Here is a 21,628-nt window from a genome sequence, read left to right as displayed (position 1 = left end):
GATCTACTGCAATGCCCTCCTTGGAGACAACATGTGTAATATTCCTAATTAGCCATGGCTAATTGGAATATTCGATTTTGTTCAATTTTTGCCTTCTATAGTTATTTGTAAATAAAAAAGTGAGGAAAGGGGACATAACTCACTTTTAGAATAAAAAGTCACTTCCTAGTAGCACAACGTTGTGACTTAAAGGGGAGCCAAGGGGACCAAAGGGGAGGCAGAAATGGAGCCCACACAGACACATGGAGGGACTGTGCAGGAGGGAAGAAACATGTGGCAAGAGAGGAATCACGCAGGAGGAGCTGAGCCTTGGGATTGAGAGAGGCAAAGGCTATAAAGGAGAGAGGAGCCCCCTCATTTTGATCATTATGTTATGAGCATTTGTGATAGTCATTTCGACTTAGAGCAAGCTGGCTATTTAGCTAGTCTGCAACATTGTGTAGTGCATTGAGTGTCTCCGTTCGGAGATCTCACCCTTAGCCCCAGGGGACTTCGAGTGCCTTCTCGGGCAAGGTATTTCCATTAGCATTCCAGCAGTAGTTTCATCAGTGTTCCAGTAGCAGTTTCATCAGCGTTTTGGAGGACTGCGCAACACTGAGAGAGGGACACAATTCTTTCTGGCAAGAGTCTGGGTTGAGGGTTTGCAGTAGGATTTGTGCTGAGAGATTGAGCAGGGGATCAGCCCTTGCATATTGGAGAGTTTTGGCAGAGGTTTCAGGTAGATTTTTGGAGGGTTTCATTCAGAAGCAGTGTAGAGCATTGAGGGACTACACAAAACCCGAAGGGGGTGATTTTCAGGGGTCGACCATTTTAGAAAATCTTTATGGGCTTTTCTGGGTTTCTTGAGTAGAGTCCGTTTCCAAAGTTTCAACCTTTTCTGAGGAGGGGAGCAGCGCCAAATCCTCATTTGATTTCTAGCAGCAGCAACAACACGACAATTCTCCAATAGCTTGGACACAGTTCAGAGAGGGGCCATTCCTTTGCTATTCTAAGTGTCTTTCTTCACTTGCCTTATGCAAGTCGAGGTTCCATCTTCTTGATCACCTCCTGTACTCATTCTATTACTCAGTATAATAAAATGGCTTAGCATTCTCTATGAATTTCTTGAGTATTTGCTTTTGGTTATATTGTTATACGTTGTATCATTGTTATTTGTATCTCTTTGAGCATTCTCAGCTATTATACCACTTGTATGTTTCTCCTATAGTCTTAGACAGAGTCTGGAAAGGGCCAGATAGCCTCCGGATCTCGTCCTCTTTTCAGAGGAGACATATCTGGTAAATGCCCTCCCAATCCATCTCTGGTTGGAGTTTGCTTATGTTTGAGGAATATTCCTGATAAGGGATATTACAGTGGTATCAGAGCATAGATCTGGCTCAGCCTGTGGAGCTAGCAATCTATGGCATTGGGGGAAAAACCCTACATCTGCTACAGAGGTCAGAGATACAGGGACATTGGGCGTAGGTTGGAGAACACTTACGGAGAGGGAGATTGTGTTCCGGTGGTGGATGCAGAACAGGAGGAGCCTGTGGTGGACGCAGAACAGAAGGAGCCTTTGGTGGATGCAGAGCAGGAGTCTCTGATGGAAAATGATGACAGGAAGAGATTTAAGGACATGTTCCTCAAATCGGTGCAGGATCTATCGAGGCAGATTGAGGTGATGGGGCAGAGATTCATGACAGTAGAGGCTAGACAGTGTGAGAGCCCACGAGTTTTCCCAGTTTGTGAGGGATCAGGCGCATCCCACAATTTTCCAGAGCAGTGTGATACTACGTAGGAGGTGGCTTCACATGCCCATAGACTCTCTACCATGCCCACTTTCTTAGGAGCAGACACGGGAGCCGTAGCCCAGCAGGAGGCAGAGCCCGGACATATGGGCGATTATTTTGCAGAGTACCAGGCCTATGGGTAGGAGTTCAAGGAAGCCCTCTCATTCAGATATTTTGTTCAGCTCCAGTGGGATAGCAAACCCCGCGACCATCAAAGAGGGTACCAACATTACCATGGTGGTGACACCCACCATGCAGCGAGTAGATTCCACTTGCCTATGTTTGATGGTTCATCAAACAGTTCGCCAAAGTCTTGGGTGGAGAAGCTGGACATTTATTTCCAGCTTAACCAGATGTCGGAGACAGAGGCCATCAAGGTGGCAACATTGCATTTGGATGTTGAGGCCCAGGATTGGAGGTTTCATGGGATGGTTACACTTTGGAACTCTACAGTGATGACATATGCTGAGTTTACCAGGAGATTGATGGAGCGATTTGATTGGAGGGATCCAGAGAAGCATTTTTTTGAGTTTACGAGGCTCAAACAGAAAAGAAGCCCAGAGACCTAAATTGCATTTTTCTTGAGGGTCTCCGTGATGGTGCCAGAACTATCCACATCGCGTAGGGTCTATATGTATGTTGAGGGGTTAGAAGAGCCACTTCGGGGTCTAGTCTGATCCACTAGACCAACCACACTCCCGGATGCTATCAGCAGGACCCAAGACTTACAGGATGTCTTACCCAGGACCGGGACATCTTACCCCCAGAGACAGACTTTCCAGTCTAAGGGGAAGGATGTGACTATTCTACCTCCCAAGAGGAATCCAATACGAGTACAGATTGATGACGATGTTAAGAGGGAGCTGAAGAAGAAGTGGTTGTGCTTCACATGTCAGGAGCTGTGGGCACCAGGGCATAGATGTGCTGCTGGCAAGGCACATTTTATTGAGGTCTTCTCCAAGAGCAGTGGAGAAGAGGATGACGAGGATGATGTGGAGGTAAGAGATATCCATGCCATATAGGGAACTTTGCCACCTCCACCGCCAACAGTAGGTGGTGCATCTTTTGCACCCACCGGAGGGGCCCTTGCAACCTTGCGAGGAGTTCCCAAGTATTCAACTTTACGCGTACGAGGGACAGTACGTGGCCAAAGAGTATCAGTTTTGGTTGATAGTGGGGCGACCCACAACTTCATCGATGCACAGATGGTTGAGAGGAGAGGTATACAGACAGAGAGCTTCAATGGGTTTTCAGTCTTGGTCCCAGGAGATTAGACCATGATGTGTGCTCGTTATGTTACAATGCTTTCAGTGACGATGGGCACCTACACATTGACGGACCACTTTTTCGTGGTCGATATTCCGGACACCAACATGATACTGGGTGTTCAATGGCTTATCACTCTAGGGAAGGTCATGATGGATTGGAAGACCCTAGAGATGGAGTGGGATGATGAGAAGACAGGGAGGCATGAGAAGATACAGGGACAACACACATATCTGCCTTAGATTATTTTGGCTCATTGGATGGAGGCAGTCTTCTGAAAGGGAGACATAGAGTGGGCAGTGGAGCTGCATGCATCAGAGGCAGGGACTACAAGGAAGTCAGTACATCCAGAGATATAGTCCATCCTTGATTGGTATGCCATAGTGTTTGGGAGATTCCACTAGGACAGCCACCGGATTGGTGGTTTGAGCACACCATCGAGCTTGAGCAGGGCATACAGGCAGTGATCACCACCCCCTATAGGCACCCCAAGGCCTATCGGGATGAGATTGAGCGGGCTATCCAGGAGTTGCTGGCTCTTGGGCACATTCGACCGAGCACGAGTCCTTTTGCTTCTTTTATGGTGTTGGTGAAGAAAAAGGACAGTACATTGAGGATGTGCATTGACTACAGGGCCGTGAACAAGAAGACCCTGAAGAACAGGTACCCCATACCCAGGATCGGTGAGTTAATGGACGAGTTGAGAGGAGCACATTTCTTCTCAAAGATTGATTTGAGATCTGGGTACCATCAGATTCATGTGAGGGAGAAAGACATTCCCAAGACCGCCTTCAGGTGTCACTATGGGAACTTTGAGTTCTTGGTGATGCCTTTTGGGCTAACCAACGCCCCTACTACATTTCAGTCTTGCATGAATCACATCTTCCGTAGTCACTTGAGGAAGTTTGTGTTGGTATTCTTTGATGATATTCTCATTTACAACAGGACTTGGGAGGAGCATCTCCAGCACGTTGAGACAGTATTGCATATCTTACAGGAGCAACAATTCTATGCAAAACTCTCCAAGTGTGAGTTTGGGTTGATGGAGATGTTGTATCTGGGACACACATCATAGGGGTGGATGGAGTGAGAGTCCATGAGGAGAATACCAGGGCCATTAGAGAATGGCCGGAGCCGAGAAACGTGATGGAACTTTGAGGATTCATTGGCATTTGTACTTACTACCGGAATTTCGTCAAAGGTTTCTCACAACTTGTTGCACCCTTGACAGATTTGACGAGGAAGGGGGCATTCAGTTGGTCGGATACAGCGCATCGAGCCTTTGACAGGCTCAAGGAGGTTATGAGAAGCTTCCTAGTGCTTGTGTTGCTAGATTTTACACAGCCATTTGTTTTGGAGTGTGATGTATTGGGAGAGGCGATCGACGTAGTATTGATGCATGGAGGTCACCCCATAGCCTTTGAGAGCTGAAAACTCCTTCCGCACGAGAGGTTGTATTCTATATATGACAAGGAGATGTTGGCCATCATGCATGCATTGGCTAAGTACCGACAGTATTTGGTGGGTAATAGGTTCAGGGTGAGGACTGATCACAACAACCTTAAGTTCTTTTTGGAGCAGAAGTAGCTACAGGAGAGGCAGCAGAAGTGGTTCAGTAAGATCCAAGCATATGACTTTGACATTGAGTATGTCAAGGGCAAGAACAATGTGGTAGCAGATGCTATTTCATGTAGACCAGCCACGTTGTCTCTTATGAGCTTGGATACATACTGGAGGGCTCGACTCTTAGTAGAGTACTCCAAGGACAGGTTTGCATGTGAGGTTCTGGATGGGCAGGTGGCAGATGACAGGTACAGGGTGGTCGATGAGATCATCTATTACAGGGATTGGATCTTCTTGACTGAGGGGTCTCAGCTCAAGAAGAAGATACTCCAGGCATCACATGATTCACCATTGGCAGGACATCAGGGGTTTACCAAAACCTATAGGGCCATTAGAGAGAGGTTCTCATGCAAGGGCTTCAAGGAGGACATACTCCAGCACATCTGGGAGTACGATGTTTGCCAAAGGAACAAGGAAGAGATGAGCCATCCCATGGGTGTATTTCAGCCTCTTCCCATTCCAGAGGGGAAATGGGAGAGTATTTCGATGGACTTCATCACAGGGTTGCGCATGGTACAGGGCAAGGATTGTATCTTTGTCGTCGTTGATTGACTGACGAAGTATGCACATTTTTTTTCCATATCCACACACTATACAACATCACAGGTGGCCGAGCTGTTCTTCAAAGAGATCTTTAGGCTACATGGTCTTCCTAAGACCATCGTCAGTGATAGGGACAGCTGTTTCATGGGCAGGTTATGGTAGGAGCCTTTCTAGTTAGTGGGGGCGGAGTTGACACCAAGTACCAATTATCACCCATAGACGGATGGGCAGACAGAGATGGTTAACAAGTGGCTAGAGGGCTACTTGCGTAACTATGTCAGTGGGCAGTAGTGAGCATGGCTGAAGTGGCTGCATCTGGGGGAGTACTGCTACAATACTTCACATCACATGACCATTGGTATGTCACCATTCTATGCCTTATATGGGTATCATCCTTCATCTTTTGCTGACGTGATGTTTAGTGATAGCAAGTCTCCTAGAGCCAAGATTTGGATCCAAGAGAGTCAGGATATCCTCCGAGCTCTCAAGGATAACATGGTTACAATGCAGAACTAGCAGAAGCTCTATGCCGATAGGGGTTGGGTGGAGAGACAGTTCGAGGTAAGGGACATGGTCTACCTATGATTACAGCCATACCGACAGTCGTCATTGAAGCAGAAGGGGTTGAGAAGCTCAAGCCCCGCTTTTATGGGCCATACAAGGTGATACGCAGGATTGGACAGGTTGCATATGAGTTGGAGCTGCCCCAAGGCAGCAAGATTCATAACGTTTTTCATGTATCATGCTTGAAAAAGGCATTGGGGTAGCAGGTGACACTGACAGATGAGCTACCACCCATGGATGATGAGGGGCATTTGGTATTGCAGCCGGAGGCTATCATTGATACCAGGGAGAGGCAGCTGCAGAGCAGGACGGTCGGGAATTCTTGGTGAGGTGGAAGAATTTGCTGAATGAGGATGCCACTTGGGAGAGTGAGAAGATCTTGCAGCATCCATCACTTCAGTTGCTTGAGGACAAGAAACATTTTGCCGAGGGAGACTGTAATATTCATAATTAGCCATGGCTAATTGGAATATTCGATTTTGTTCAATTTTTGCCTTCTATAGTTATTTGTAAATAAAAAAGTGAGGAAGGGGGACATAATTCGCTTTTAGAATAAAAAGTCACTTCCTAGTAGCATAACGTTGTGACTTAAAGGGGAGCCAAGGGGGCCAAAGGGGGACGTAGAAATGGAGCCCACGCAGACACATGGAGGGACTGTGCAGGAGGGAAGAAACACATGGCGAGAGAGGAATCACGCAGGAGGAGGTGAACCTTGGGATTGAGAGAGGCAAAGGCTATAAAGGAGAGAGGAGCCCCCTCATTTTGATCATTCTGTTATGATCATTTGTGATAGTCATTTCGACTTAGAGCACGCTGGCTATTTAGCTAGTCTGCAACATTGTTTAGTTGCATTGAGTGTCTCCGTTTGGATATCTCACCCTTAGCCCCGCGGGACTTCGAGTGCCTGCTTAGGCAAGGTATTTCCATTAGCATTCCAGCAGTAGTTTCATCAGTATTCCAGTAGCAATTTCATCAGCGTTTTTGAGGACTGCGCAGCACTAAGAGAGGGACGCAGTTATTTTTGGTAGGAGTCTAGGTTGAGGGTTTGCAGTAGGATTTGTGCTGAGAGATTGAGCAGGGGAGCAGCCATTGCATATTGGAGAGATTTGGTAGAGGTTTCAATAGATTTTTGGAGGGTTTCATTCAGTAGCAGCGTAGAGCATTGAGGGACTGCACAGAACCCGAAGGGGGTGATTTTCGGGGGTCGGCTATTTCAAAAAAGCTTTATGGGAATTTCTGGGTTTCTTGAGTAGAGTCCAATTCTAGAGTTTCAGCCTATTCTGAGGAGGGGGGCAGCCCCAAATCCTCATTTGATTTCTAGCAGCAGCAGCAGCACGGCAGTTCTCCAGCATCTTGGATGTAGTTCAGAGAGGGGCCATTCCTTTGCTATTCTGAGTGTATTTCTTCACTTTCCTTGTGCAAGTCGAGGTGCCATCTTCCTGATCACCTCCTGTACTCATTCTATTACTCAGTATAATAAAATGGCTTAGCATTCTCTCTGCATTTCTTGAGTATCTGCTTATGGTTATATTTTTATACATTGTATCATTGTTATTTGTATCTCTTTGATCATTCTCGGCTATTATACCACTTGTGTGTTTCTCCTATACTCTTAGACAGATTCTGGAAAGGGCCAGGTAGCCTCTGGATCTCATCCTCTTTTCAGAGGTGACATATCTGGTAAATGCCCTCCCAGTCCATCTCTGGTTGGAGTTTGCTTGTGTTTGAGGAATATTCCTGATAAGGGATATTACAACATACCCCAAGTACTGTACCTCAGTCTAAAAGAAACTACACTTGCTGAGATTATCATACAACTGATGCACTCTCAACAACTTCAACACTGTTGCTAAGTGATTGACATGCTCTTTCTCATGTTTAGAATATACCAGTATATCATCAATGAACGCAATAACGAACTTATCCAACTATGGGTGCAACACACTATTCATCAGGCACATAAATGTAGCTGGAGCATTAATTAAGCCAAATGGAACAACGACAAACTCATAATTCCCATACCTAGTCCTGAATGTGATCTTGTAAATGTCTTCCTCTTTGATACATACCTAATGATATCTCGATATCAATTCAATCTTCAAGAACACTAGTGCTCCCTTTAGCTGATTGAACAAATCATCAATTATTGGCAAGGAATACCTATTCTTGATGGTCACTTTGTTCAATTGTCTGTAATCAATGCATAGTATGAGAGTACCATCTTTCTTCCTCACAAAAAAGGTTGGTGTGCCCCATGGTAATATAGTTGGCCAAATGCACCCCTTTTCCAACATTTCATTTAGCTACAATTTTAACTCAATGAACTCAGGTGTGCTCATCCTGTAAGGTTCTTTTGATGCTGGAGTTTCCCCTGGAACTAACTCAATAGAAAATTTTACCTCCCTGTGAGGTGGAAACATTGTAATGTCCTCAGAAAATACATCCTTGAACTGTTGTAAAATTGGGTACCTACTCAACACATCTTTATCCTCAACCTCCTTATCCTTGTCACTAGAAATATGAACTGCGAATAACTTACACCCTTTCTTGCGACGACAATTTTCTTGCATAGTTGTCACCTTCCTAACTGATGTAGCTTTCTTCTTACCCTATACGACTCTTGGTTCTCCATTATCATCAACACACTCAATAGCATTTTCATAATAGTCTACATTGGTTCTATGAAGATATAATGAGTCCATGCCCAACAACATACTATATGAACCCAACGGGAATACATTCAAATGTGCTACGATAGGCATACCATTCAAGTCAAATGTACAAGTTCTTACCCAATGATGAACTTGTTTCTTTGTACCCGTAGCTAATTGCACTAACAAGAATCTACATGCAATTCCTTACTCAAGCCAAACTTATCCACCAAGTGAGGACTAACATAGCTATAATTAGATCAAGGGTCAAGAAATATAGAAATAACTCGATCACAAAGCTTACCATCCATCTCAATGATAGATGCTTGATGCTCTACCTAGATGTTATCCAATGTTACATAGATACGTGGAATACTTTGACCAACATCTCCAACAGTCTGTGCCTCCAACACACTGTATATCATAGGTCTACCGCCCTTGTACTATGGAAAAAATCTCCTGCGATGATCTCCTCCACAAGTCCAACATTTCATGGGCTCCTTAGTATGCTCCGCGGGGGGGGGGGGGGCGACGACGATTACTTGGAGCCCCCCCTGGCGGGGAATCAGGGGTAGTGCCTTCGAAGCTAAAAATAGATGTAAAATTGCCTTGTGAAATGTTGTAATTTCTTAGTCGATCTGAGTCGTTCATTAGGTGGAGATATGATGGTAGAAGTTACGTTTAATTTAGGGCTTTTTCCCTAAAAGGCAACCCCTCTCTATATATGAGGGAATTGTAATGCGTCTATGTAGATCAGTATTTTGAGTGAGAAAGAGAGAGGAGATTGTGTGAGAGCAAAGAGGGAATTACAACAGATATGTTGTAGGTTGTATCTCTTCAATTTTCTGGATAATATAAAAGGAAGTACTGGCTTTTTCTCTGTGGATGTAGCCCAAATTGGGTGAACCACATATATCTGTGTCTCTCTTGTTTTATGTGTTTATATTTCTACAATATATTTTATGTGTTCCATTTCTCTGTAATATATATAATTTAAAACAACTGGTATTAAAGACGAAGGTCTATTTGGTTGATAAACTCGCAGGAGAGAAGGGTTCCTGGTTCAAGTGGGAGCAATGGAGGAAGATGGTAGGTTTAGGGTTGAAAATTTTAATGGCCAAAACTACCAACTATGTAAGATGCAGATGGAAGATTATTTGTATCAGAAAGATAGGTACCTACCATTGAGCGGAAAGACAAAGAAGCTGACGAGTATAACAAATACAGAATGGGATATTCTCGACAGAAAGGCACTTGGAACAATACGACTATTCCTAGCAGCGTCGGTAGCCTTTAATATTTCAAAGGAAACGACAATGGAGGGTTTAATGTTATGATTGGGCAAATTATATGAAAAAATCCTCGACCTCAAATAAGGTATTTCTTATGACGCGTTTATTTAATATGAATATGTCAGAAGGTGGATCTGTTGCTGATCATTTAAATGAATTTAATACAGTTACCAGTTAGTTAAGTTATGCAGGGGTAACTTTTAATGATGAAGTTAGGGCTCTGTTATTTCTATGCTCATTTCCAGAAAGTTGGAATGGTTTAGCTATGACCATTAGTAACTTTGTCTCCAGATCTAGTACTTTAAAGTTTGATGATGTTGTCGGTGCAATCCTTAGCGAGGAAATGCGATGGAAAAGCTCCTGTCAGACATTAGGTAATTCTTTGACTGCAGAGACTAGGGGATGAAAACTGGAAAGAGGAAAGAGCCTAGGATATCGCAATAAGTCAAGGAAAGGCAAATCCAAGTCCAGATCAGGGATAGTGTGTTAGAAATGTGGGAAGAAAGGACACCTGAAGAAAGACTGCAAGTCTCGGAAAGGAAAAGAAGGATATGCGCAACAAGAAAACAATCATGAAGCGAATTTGACAGGTGATTTGTTGCAAGATTATTTGATTCTTTCATTAGAAAATATTATTGATGCCTAGGTGGTAGATTGAGGGACCTCATTCCATGCCACACCTGATAGGAAAAAAAATCATGATTATGTTCAAGGCGATTTTGGGCAGGTTCGATTGGGTGATGATAAACCCTGTAAAATAATTGGAATGGGTACAGTTTTCATAAAGCAGCAAAATGGAAATCAATGGCTGTTGAAGGAGGTAAGGCATGTTCCAGATATGAAGAAAAATATAATTTCAGCAAGGTAGTTGGGAGGTGAAGTCTGTGTAACTACTTTTACAGATAAAACCTGGAAGGTCACTAAAGGAGCCCTGGTAATAACAAAAGGATAAAAGGTTGATACATTGTATTTATGCAATGGTATTTCTAATCCTGTTAATGCTTTAACCTCTACAAGAGAAGATACATCATTGTGGCATCATAGGCTTGGGCACATAAGTGAGGAGGGGATGCATATTATTCACTCAAGAAATTTGTTGCTAGGTTTGAAGCATGTTGATTTAAAATTCTATAGGAAATGTGTTTATGGAAAACATAAGAGAGTTAGTTTCCTCAGAGTTGGGAAAGAAAAGAGGAGCGAAAAATTAGAGCTTGTGCATACATATGTATGGGGACCTGCTCAGGCATCATCTCTTGGTGTCTCTCATTATTATGTTACTTTTATTGATGATGCAACTAGAAAAACCTGGATTTATTGTATTCGAAATAAATTTGATGTATTTTATACTTTCAAGAAATGGAAAGCTTTGGTTGAAAATGAGACAGGAAAAAGGTTGAAGTGTCTTAGATCAGACAATGGAGGTGAATATTGTAGCAAAGAGTTTGATAGGTGCTATTCAGAGAATTGAATTCATAGAGAGAAGACAGTACCAGGAACACCACATGAAAATGGTTTGTTAGAAAGGATGAAGAGGACAACCATGGAGCGTGTAAGGTGCATGAGATTGCATGCAGGATTGCCTTTACAATTTTGGGCAGATGCTGTAGATACTGTTTATTTATCTAATAAACAGAGGGCCTTCAAGTTCCTTGGATGGTGGTATTCCAGAGGAGGCATGGACAGGTAAAAAGATAAACTACTCATTTTTAAAGACTTTTGGTTGTGAAGCCTTTGTCCACATTAATAAAGAAAATAGAACAAAGCTTGAGGAAAAATCCAAGAAATGTACCTTTATTGGATATGGTGTTAATTATTTTGGTTATTGCTTTTATGATTATGAAAAACATAAAATAATTAGGAGCAGAGATGTCATATTCAATGAAAAGGTTTTGTATAAGGATTAAATGTAGGAAAAGAAATAGGAAAAAGAAAATAGATAATACACAGTTCTTGATGAAATCACATAAAAAGTGAAGGTGCCTAAAAATCATAATGATCAATAGCTAGAACAACAACATCAACCACAACATCAACAAGCACCTCAAACACCTAAAAGTGGTGTTATAATATCTACCAGGATATGTAGACCTCCTGAACGATACTCTCCTTCATTATATTATGTATTGTTGACTAATTCTGGTGAACTGGAATGTTATGAAGAAGAAGTGTAGGTAGAAACCAGGAAGAAGTGGGAGAAAGCCATGAAAGAAGAGATGGAATCCTTAGCACATAACCAGACTTGGGACTTAGTCAGGTTTCCTGTAGGTAAAACAACATTGCAGAATAAATGTGTTTACAGGTTGAAGGAAGGAGATGGAGGTAGAAAAAGGTATAAATATAGACTTGTGGTGAAGGGGTTTGCACAGAAAAAGGGTATAGACTTTGATGAGAGATTTTATCATGTTGTTAAAATGAATTCAATCAGAACTATTCTAAGTCTAGTAGCAGCTGAAGATTTGCATCTTGAGCAGTTAGATGTAAAGACAACATTTCTCCATGGGGATTTGGAAGAAGAGATATATATGCAGGAGCCACAAGGATATGAGGTAAAAGGGAAGGAGAAACTAGTGTGTAGGTTGAAGAAGAGCTTGTATGGCTTAAAACAGGCTCCAAGGAAGTGGTATATAAAATTTGACAAGTTTATGTCTGAACAAGGTCATACTAGATGTCACTCTGATCATTGTGTTTATCTAAACAGGAAAAATGATGGAAGCTATATTATATTGTTATTGTATGTAGATGGCATTCTTGTTGCAGGTTCTAACATGCAGGAAATAAATGTGCTCAAAATAAAATTCGCAAACTCATTTGCAATGAAGGATTTGGATGCTGCAAAACAAATCCTTGGTATGAGAATAAGTAGAGACAGGAAGAATCGAAATTAACATTGTCTCAGAGTGAGTAAATAGAAAAGGTGTTGAAAAGATTTAATATGCAAAATGCAAAACTAGTTAGTATACCTCTAGCTAACCATTTCAAACTAAGTAAGGAGTTGTGTCCCAAGACTCAAGAAAAAATGGCTTATATGTTTAAAGTTCCATAGGCATCAACAGTTGGAAGCTTAATGTATGTAATGGTTTGCACAAGGCCTGATATTGCACATGTAGTGGGAGTTGTAAGCAAGTACATGAACAATCTAGGAAAAGAACATTGGATGGCGGTGAAGTGGATTCTCAGGTATTTAAGAGGTTCACAAATCATGCATTATGCTTTGGTGGTTCAAACATTTCTCTACAGGGATATGTTGATGCATATATGGCGAGTGATAGAGATAACAGGAGGAGCACCACAGGGTATGTGTTTACTGTAGGTGGAACAACTGTCAGCTGGGTTTCAAAACTACAAAGTGCTGTTTCACTCTCAACAATGGAAGCATAGTATGTTGCTGCTACAGAGGCTAGTAAATAAATGATTTGGTTACAAAGGTTTTCGGATGAATTGGGTAAGAAGCAGGAGTTGAGTAGGTTATACAGTGACAGCCAGAGTGCCATACATCTTGCAAAGAACTATGAATTTCATTCCAAGACTAAACATATACATCTTAAGTACCATTTTATATGATCAATGCTGGAAGATGGAAAGTTGAAGTTGGAAAAGATACACAGTAGCCAGAATCCTGCAGATATGTTAACAAAAGTTGGAATCAGGGAGAAACTGAGATTCTGCTAAGTTTCAATTGGTCTTCAAGTATGATGATGAAGATGAGAAACAACTAGGTCCAAAGTGAAGTCATTGTCTATCAAATGAAGTAGCAGTGGAGTTGCTATAATCAGTCTCCAAGTGGGAGATTGTTGGGTGTTGAGCCTAATTATCTTCTTTATTCAGAGGTATTGCCACATTGGACCCTAGTTCGTAATGTGGCGGCAACACCACCCATAAAATGTATGTTGCCAGGGGGGTACAGGGGGGCGACAACAATTATTTGGAGTCCCCCTTGGTGGGGGATCGGTGGCAGTGCCCCCGAAGCTAAAAATAGATATAAAATTTCCTTGTAAAATGTTGTAATTTAGTAGTCAATCTGGGCCGTTCATTAGGCGAAGATCTGATGGTAGACGTTATGTTTAATTTAGGGTTTTTTTCCCTAGAAGGCAACCCCTCGCTATATATGATGGAATTGTATTACGTCTATGTAGATTAGTATTCTAAGAGAGAAAGAGAGAGGACATTATGTGAGAGTGAAGAGGGAATTACAACAGATATGTTGTAGGTTGTATCTCTTCAGTTTACTAGATAATATAAAAGGAAGGACTGGTTGTTTCTCCATGGACGTAGCCTAAATTGGGTGAACCATGTATATTTGTGTCTCTCTTGTTTTATGCATTTTCTGTGTTTATAATTCTATAATACATTTTATGTGTTCCATTTCTCTGTATTATATAATTTTCTAACACCTGAGATATGTGTCCATGTCCTCTATCTGATGAGTTGAACCTCTTAGGTGGTGCAACATTCTCCTTGTTACTTGAATCATGTGGTATTACTTGCTTCTTGTCCCATTTTCCTTTATTCTTTGCATTACCTCTCCAATCTGGCTTAGTCTCAGACCCACGCTTCGATTGTTCATAGCAATGCTTCAGCTTCCGGATGGCCTCTTCTAATGATCTAGGCTCATCGAACTCAATCCTATCTTTAAATTCCATCGGTAACCCACTGTTGAATCTTTGAATCTTGGCCTTCTCCTCGTTGAGGTAAGGCACATAACTTAGCAACTCCAATAACCTGCTAGTGTACTCATCATCTATCATGGATCCCATCTTTAGCTCATAAAATTATTTCTCCTTGTCATCAAAGTATCTCTCCGATAAATACTTCTTCTTGAATAGCCACTAAAACTCATTCCAAGTGAACTCTTCCTCACGTATACCTATGAAGTTCTTCATATCTTCCCACCAAATGTCCACCTTACCTTTGAGACTGAATATATCCATTCTAGCTTTCATGTTCTCTCAATAGTCATGCAACTTTAAGAACTTATTCATGCCTAACAACATGCCTCTGCATCTTGCGATTTCTTTACCTCTCCATCAAAAGTAGGTGGCTTTTCTTTCTTAAACTCATCTAGCAAATACCCCTTATCACTCCTCTTGTAAGGATGATAATGATATCCATCATCATTCATGTTAGAACCAGAACTAAAATGATACCCGTGACTATCCCTTATCCTATCCAAAGTGTCCAACATTCTTCCATCTCTGATCCTGTCATCATTAGCTGACCTATGATCACCATGCGATCTACTACCATAAGCCCCATCAGTTCTATCCTCCTGGTCATGGCTGACTTGAAGCAGTCCTTGTCGCTACAAATCTGACAATCTTTGAAGTATGACTACATTTACCTCTGCTAGCTTTTCCTGTTCCTGTATGATTTTGTCATTATCTGCCTTACAACTATTTATTTCTTCCTTCAAGCTTCTCAATGTAATTGTCAAATCAGAAAGGTTCCCAACATCATACTTCTCTTCAGATTCATAGGGAGAGTCTTTGTAGTCAACCATCTTGTTAGTCATTTGATATTTCTTCCTGTAAGGTGTATCATTTCAGCTAAAAGAAATAACAATAGCCAACATACCTTAGTATAGCTCGGGAAGGATACCTTGTCTGCAAGATGAACAAATCAATGTGATACTTGTATAACATAATCATGACAACATATAAAAACATAAAACATAAGCATATGACCATGAAACCATCATTCTAGCTAGGGTCTAGTCATCAATGCATGACCTCAATAATAACACACACCATGACCTCATGCATGACAACCACCATCATTATGTCACCATACACTTGACCACATGAAAACATGAACATGCATAACCATCCACACATATCCATAAACATGTATGATCAAGCATGAATGAACAATACTTGAAATCAAATCTGCGAGAATGGTACATGCAACTAAGCATACAAGAATGTAACCAATCAAGAAAGATTGCAACCAAAATACTACAACGATACATGTAAGCAACATAAATCGACATGTAACCAGTCATACATTCACAACGATGCATTTCTCAACAAAACATCAAGTTTCTCATGATGACATCACTTCAAACATGAACAACATCATGCAAATGCACCAAGAATATGCAATGCAAGTGTGGGAGACATACATGCAACTGACATGCATGCATGACCAACACATAGGCTATCCAGTCTCAGGGGTGAACCATGCTCTGACACCACTCTATAACACCCTCCTCCCACATCTACCCAAGTAACTGGCCAGCTAGAGTAAACATGCGACGAGAGGCCACTATGATATTATTCGACCTCTTAAGTCACGTTAAAGAAGTGGAACTGACAGAAATACACCATACAAACATTAATCATCAGCTACATGAATCTCAGGAACCAATCCAATACTTTAGACAACTTGCCTTTGGGACCCACTGATCTTTTAGATAACTTAAGCCTCAGTCGCTCCCATGCTATAAGCATGAGGGTGACCAAAAACCCAAAGTCACTCTCACAGGATTTCCTGCTAGTGACCAGAGACCAAAATTGTTAGTGTTATGTGAGCAACTCTGGAATTTGAGTCACTTTTCAGGCCCAGATCCTAGGTCATTGCCTAGAATTGAACCATCTCTTCAAATCATTAAAATAACATGGAAATGACAGTACTTAAGAAAATATTTGTTCAAGACCTGGACTGGACCCCTACTAGCCACGACAGGCATTTCATCAAACATATTGCAAATGTGTAATCTATAGGTGTAATTAACAGTTTTGAGCATAGGGATCTCATACTTAGCTAAGAATCGCCAAGAACCATTGATGCCTCAACACATCAACTTCCATTCCATTCATTAGGTCATAGATACATTGATCATTCAATTACAAGTAAAAACATGATGAGAGCCACACATGGCTTCTGTCACAAAACATGTAAATAACTAGGATAATAGGGACATAATTATCCAAAAACATACAAACCACATATAATCCATCATAATACTCTAATACAAATACAAGGAGAAATAACCTTTCATTAATGATGCAAAACCTAAACTCGGGATGGGACTTCCATGTTCCACCCAATCGTAGAATGGCTGAGCCAAATCTCTCTTCAGCCATTCACCCTCAGGCCATATTCCAAGCATGAATGTGGGATCTCATAGAACACATCAATCAAAACTCATCCATGGTTTTCAGAGGCCATCCATCTCATCCCATCAAATAATTATTTTAGCTCACGGTCAGACATCACCAAAACCATCATTAGATCGATCTCTATCCCAGCCACCCAGGGCTCTAGAGAATTTATCCAATCGAGGCTATAGGAATAGTAACTCAACCCACAAATTTTATAGGGCTCGAGAGCATTTGTCCAACCAAGGCTATGGGACTAGTATCTCAACCCACTAAGGGCTCCAGAGCATTTGTTTAACCAAGGCTACGAGACTAGTAACTCAACCCAAGTTGTTCTAGGGCTCCAGAGCATTTGTCGAACCAAGGCTACAGGACTAATAACTCAACCCAAGCTAAGGAAACATGATATCTAACTGAAAGCACAACAAGGAAATAAACCCACAATCACCATGGCTATCCAAGAAATGGTAAGGTTAGGCAATCCAATGTCAATCTCGGCCATCCTCCATGCCAATGACATATCACAACCAAAAATCCACATGCATATGCCATGCATTCCAAAACTAATGACAGAAACATACATGCAACTCGGTACCTGCAAGCAAATTTGATGTAGTTGTTGATCCCAATTCCCTCTTATGCTTTCCTACTCTTCCCTTTCCTTCTTGCTCCAAAAATCCAAGTATGCTACACCACCAAGAGTGCTCCAATAAAACTATAAGTTTCCAAGAGTATGAGAGAGAAAGAGAATAGAAGAGAGCACCAACAATGAATTGAAAAAGGTTATCAATTGATTCTCAAAATCCTTTTTATGAATGAGGCCTCTATTTTCTTCATTTTCCATTATTTTCCTTCATTTTCCTCCTCACATGCAAACTGTGACCTTTCACCTCCTTTTTCTCCTAATTTCCATTATTTTCATAAATAAATGTGCCAAAAATGCCATTTTTCCTTTCCAAAGCCTTAGCCATTGCCTTTGCCAATTTCCTTAGCCATAACCAAACACAAGTGATCCCCATCACTAGGATTCTGCCGAACATTCAGCTTGGAATAAGTGTCCCATCATCTGTGGGTATTATTTTTACTTTATTTACTTTTATGACATGAAATTTTCATGAGGGCTGCTACACACTTCCCATCTCCTATTCATAGATGATATATCCTATTCTCGCCTAGAAACTTGGATAGTCTTTCATCCTGAAAAACCACATTGGATATTTTTTGTCTCACTACTAGTATGATTATTAACATAGATAAATACTTATCTCACACACAATTCAAGGATAGATGATTTGAGTACTTCCTGGATATTCCACTGAATATTTCATCATAACAAAGTTTGATAACACTGTGTTTAAAAATATTAAATGTACACTATTATGGTTTATTTCTCTTTAGATTTCTGGATATGTAAATTATTGTTTATTGTGTATGCGTGCTGTTAAAAAAGTATTCAAAAAACAGAGAACAACAAAATAAAATATCAAACCTATTTGAAACAAGATATATCCTGGGAAACCCTTTCGGGTGAAAACCCAACTGGAAAGTGAGGCCACTATGCTCTCTTTCTCTGAATAGAAAATAAATGTGAGTACAAAGAAGTAAGGCATATGGACTGTAGGCTACTACAATGCACAAATCCTCTCTATTTCCCCTCTCCTTATCCCTCTCGGGTACTCTACTTGTCTATGGAAGAAGTGCACTAAAAAAGGATGGAACCCCTTTTCCTCCTAGTTGCTCGGTTATAACACAACTTAATAACCTAGTAGTGTTTAGGTTTGACTCCCTTAATTCTTAACCAAAGTTACCATATGGAATATTCTAGATTATTATTCATCACAATCATGTGGATAAACCATTTTCCATGAGTTACGGAGGCTAACGTGGCACCTTCTCAAGTATTGGTGGTGAAAACATGAAGGTCAACTTCCAGTTGGCATACGTTTTTCATACAGACTTTCATTGACGCGATTTTTGCACCACCTGAAAGGTATCTATGTATAGAATAGGAAAAAATATGAAAATAAAGAAGAAAAGTTTTAACCCCCAAAAAATGTCAATTGATGCCTCAAAGTTATCCCAAAATGTTTTATACCCTAATTTGCCAAATTGGGTCCCATTGATAAAAATGGTTTAGTGAGTTAATTCCTCCACTTTCTCCACTCTAAAATAATCAAGATGGATGAAAAAATATAAGGATCTAATTCAAATCACACCTCCCCATTTTGGGAGGCATTTTATCCCCAAAATATTGTATTAAATGAGGCAAGGAAATTTTTCCTCCACCTTCTCTTGGGTGTACCATTTAGCCTTACCTGGAAATTGTCCTTTCAACCCAATCTTCCAAAGGTTATGTTACCTCTGTCTTGTAGTTATGGACCTATTCTTCAAAATTGTGTCCTCTATCAACTCTACATGACCATTTGGTGCCGAATCCTCTACAGAAGGTAGGACCTATTCCTCTTTCTAATCTAACATGGAAGGCTCATAGAGTTTTAGATTCTTGACATTCACAATTGAGTAAATATGCATGTATGGGGTTATATTGAGTCTATAGGAATTATCTCCCACATTTTCAAATATCTCAAAGGGACTCGATTGCAAAGCCTTTATTTTCTTACCGAGACCCTGTAGCCTCCCCTTGTTCAGTTGTAACCATACTCTGTGTCCCACATTCAACAACTTCTCTATTTTGTGTTGATCATGCCTAGCCTTATATTTTTCCTGTGAATTTTACACTGCCTCCTGTACATGTATATGGATCTTACTGATCCTCTAAAAAAAAATCAACCCTCAAGGCAACCCCTGTAAGATCCTCCCTTACTCGTCCTTGTTTCCCATATGAAATATCCAAAGATGAAGGTGGAAAATATCCAAAGCAAGTTTCAAATGTGGAACTACCAGTAAAAGTGTGTACTTCTTTGTTATAAGAGTGTTATGTATATATATCAAATTTTCACCCTAGGTCTTTGGATGCATTTGATTGTAACCCCTCAAATGCTACACCATTTCGTGTTTCCTACTTTTGTCTGAGGATAGAATGTTGTAGACCTCTTCAACTTCATGTCCATATTCTCCTATAATTTAGTCCAAAATACATCGAGAAATATCATGTCCCTTACTGAAACGATGCTCCTTGGTATCCAAAGTACACCTAGACCTGTCCAAATAACATGTTCAATACGTCTTGTATGTATTTTTATAGGGCATTAGAACACACATCTTGTTGAACCTATCAACTACCACGAGAAATTAGTAATATCCCTTCCTAGTTCTTGGTAAACCTCCCCTAAAGTCCATGTAATGCTTTCCCAAGAACGAGTGGGTACAAGTAAGGGATGGTATACACCCTATTTCCTATTACTAGGCTTGTTTTATCAATAAATCTTGCATCCTCTTATGAACCTAGCTACTTGTTCTTGCATCTTGGGCCAATACACATAAATATACAAGTTATCCATTGTTTTTCTTACATGAAAGTTCCCTGAAGCCTTGGAGGTGTGAACCTCTCTAATAAGTTGCAATCGCTCACCTTTAGGAATACATATATTATTTAGCCTATAGAGTAACTCATCCTTGAGATGGTATTCAATGGTGTTGTTGCCATTGTGCACTTGACTCTAACTCTAAAACCACTAAAACACCTCCTTGAAGTCCTCATCCTTTGAATATGACTTTATGTATGCATCACGGGTGAATGGCTCCATTTGCATCATAGTTACCAAAGTTGTAATATTTGATGTGGGTTTGATTGAAAGCATGTCGACTAACGTGTTGGTGTTTCCCTTCTTATACTTGATTACTAAATGAAACCATTGTGGAAACCCCATCCACCTGTAATGCCTATTTTATTGTTCTAGGCCTATAAATATTGTAGTGGTTGGTGATATGTGTGGATTACTATCTTCTTTTCCATGAAATACTTTAGAATGGTAGCATACATGCCTTCTGTTGTCACTCACTACTAAATGTGTTTTCAGCTGTGAAAAGGGTGAAAAGTAGAAATGAAGTTTGAAGACATCTCCCAAGCCACATAATCACCCAAAGCTAAATTGACCCCTCTCCATTGCATAGTGCTCGAAACAAGCTTTCCAATGGTATATGGAACTCTGAAAATAGGCTATTGGATTAGAAGATATGGCCAGTTGAAGTTCAGGGGTTTTGTTGCCTTTGAAATGAAGGAGAAGAGCATATCGGAGGTCCAGGAGCACATCACAAATTGAAATCGAAGCTTTCCCTTTCTATGACACATATCCTCTCATCTCCCTTTTCCTTTTTCAATTGTGATATCACATATCACAAAGTTTCCCACTTACCACAATAAAGTTCTGTCTCCCCTCGCCGATTGCGATAACTCCTCCCCTCGCTGACTGTGATATCGTAATCAGGGATCACACAAATCATAAATCACTACTCCAATGATATCGCAAAGTTCTGTCTTCCCTCACCGATTGCGATAAGTCCTCCCCCTTTGATTACGATTTCGCAATTGGGGATTGCTCAAGTCACAAGTTCCTCCTTCGTTGAAGCCCCTTCCAACTTGCGATTGCGATGGATGTGATATGTTATATATTTCTATTTGTTACAGTTTCGGGTCTAGCACATTGGAAAAAAAGTATGGAATATGGTTAAATACCTCCCCTATGTTGCGATTGTGATACCAATAGGCCTAGATCAACGACCCAAATTGAATCGGCACGGATCAACGACCCAGATCAACAAACATTAAAATGTCTATTTTGCTTCCGCTCTTTGGGACGTTGAGGGTATTTTTTGGCATATGGGTCGGCAACTGAGGTATTAAATGAAGGCATAGAGCAATT

The sequence above is a fragment of the Pinus tabuliformis genome, chromosome 6 (assembly GCF_031772625.1).
Source record: "Pinus tabuliformis cultivar Carrire ecotype Pingquan chromosome 6, CPIR1, whole genome shotgun sequence".
In the NCBI taxonomy this organism is placed as follows: Eukaryota; Viridiplantae; Streptophyta; class Pinopsida; order Pinales; family Pinaceae; genus Pinus; species Pinus tabuliformis.
This window is presented reverse-complemented; position numbering follows the sequence as displayed.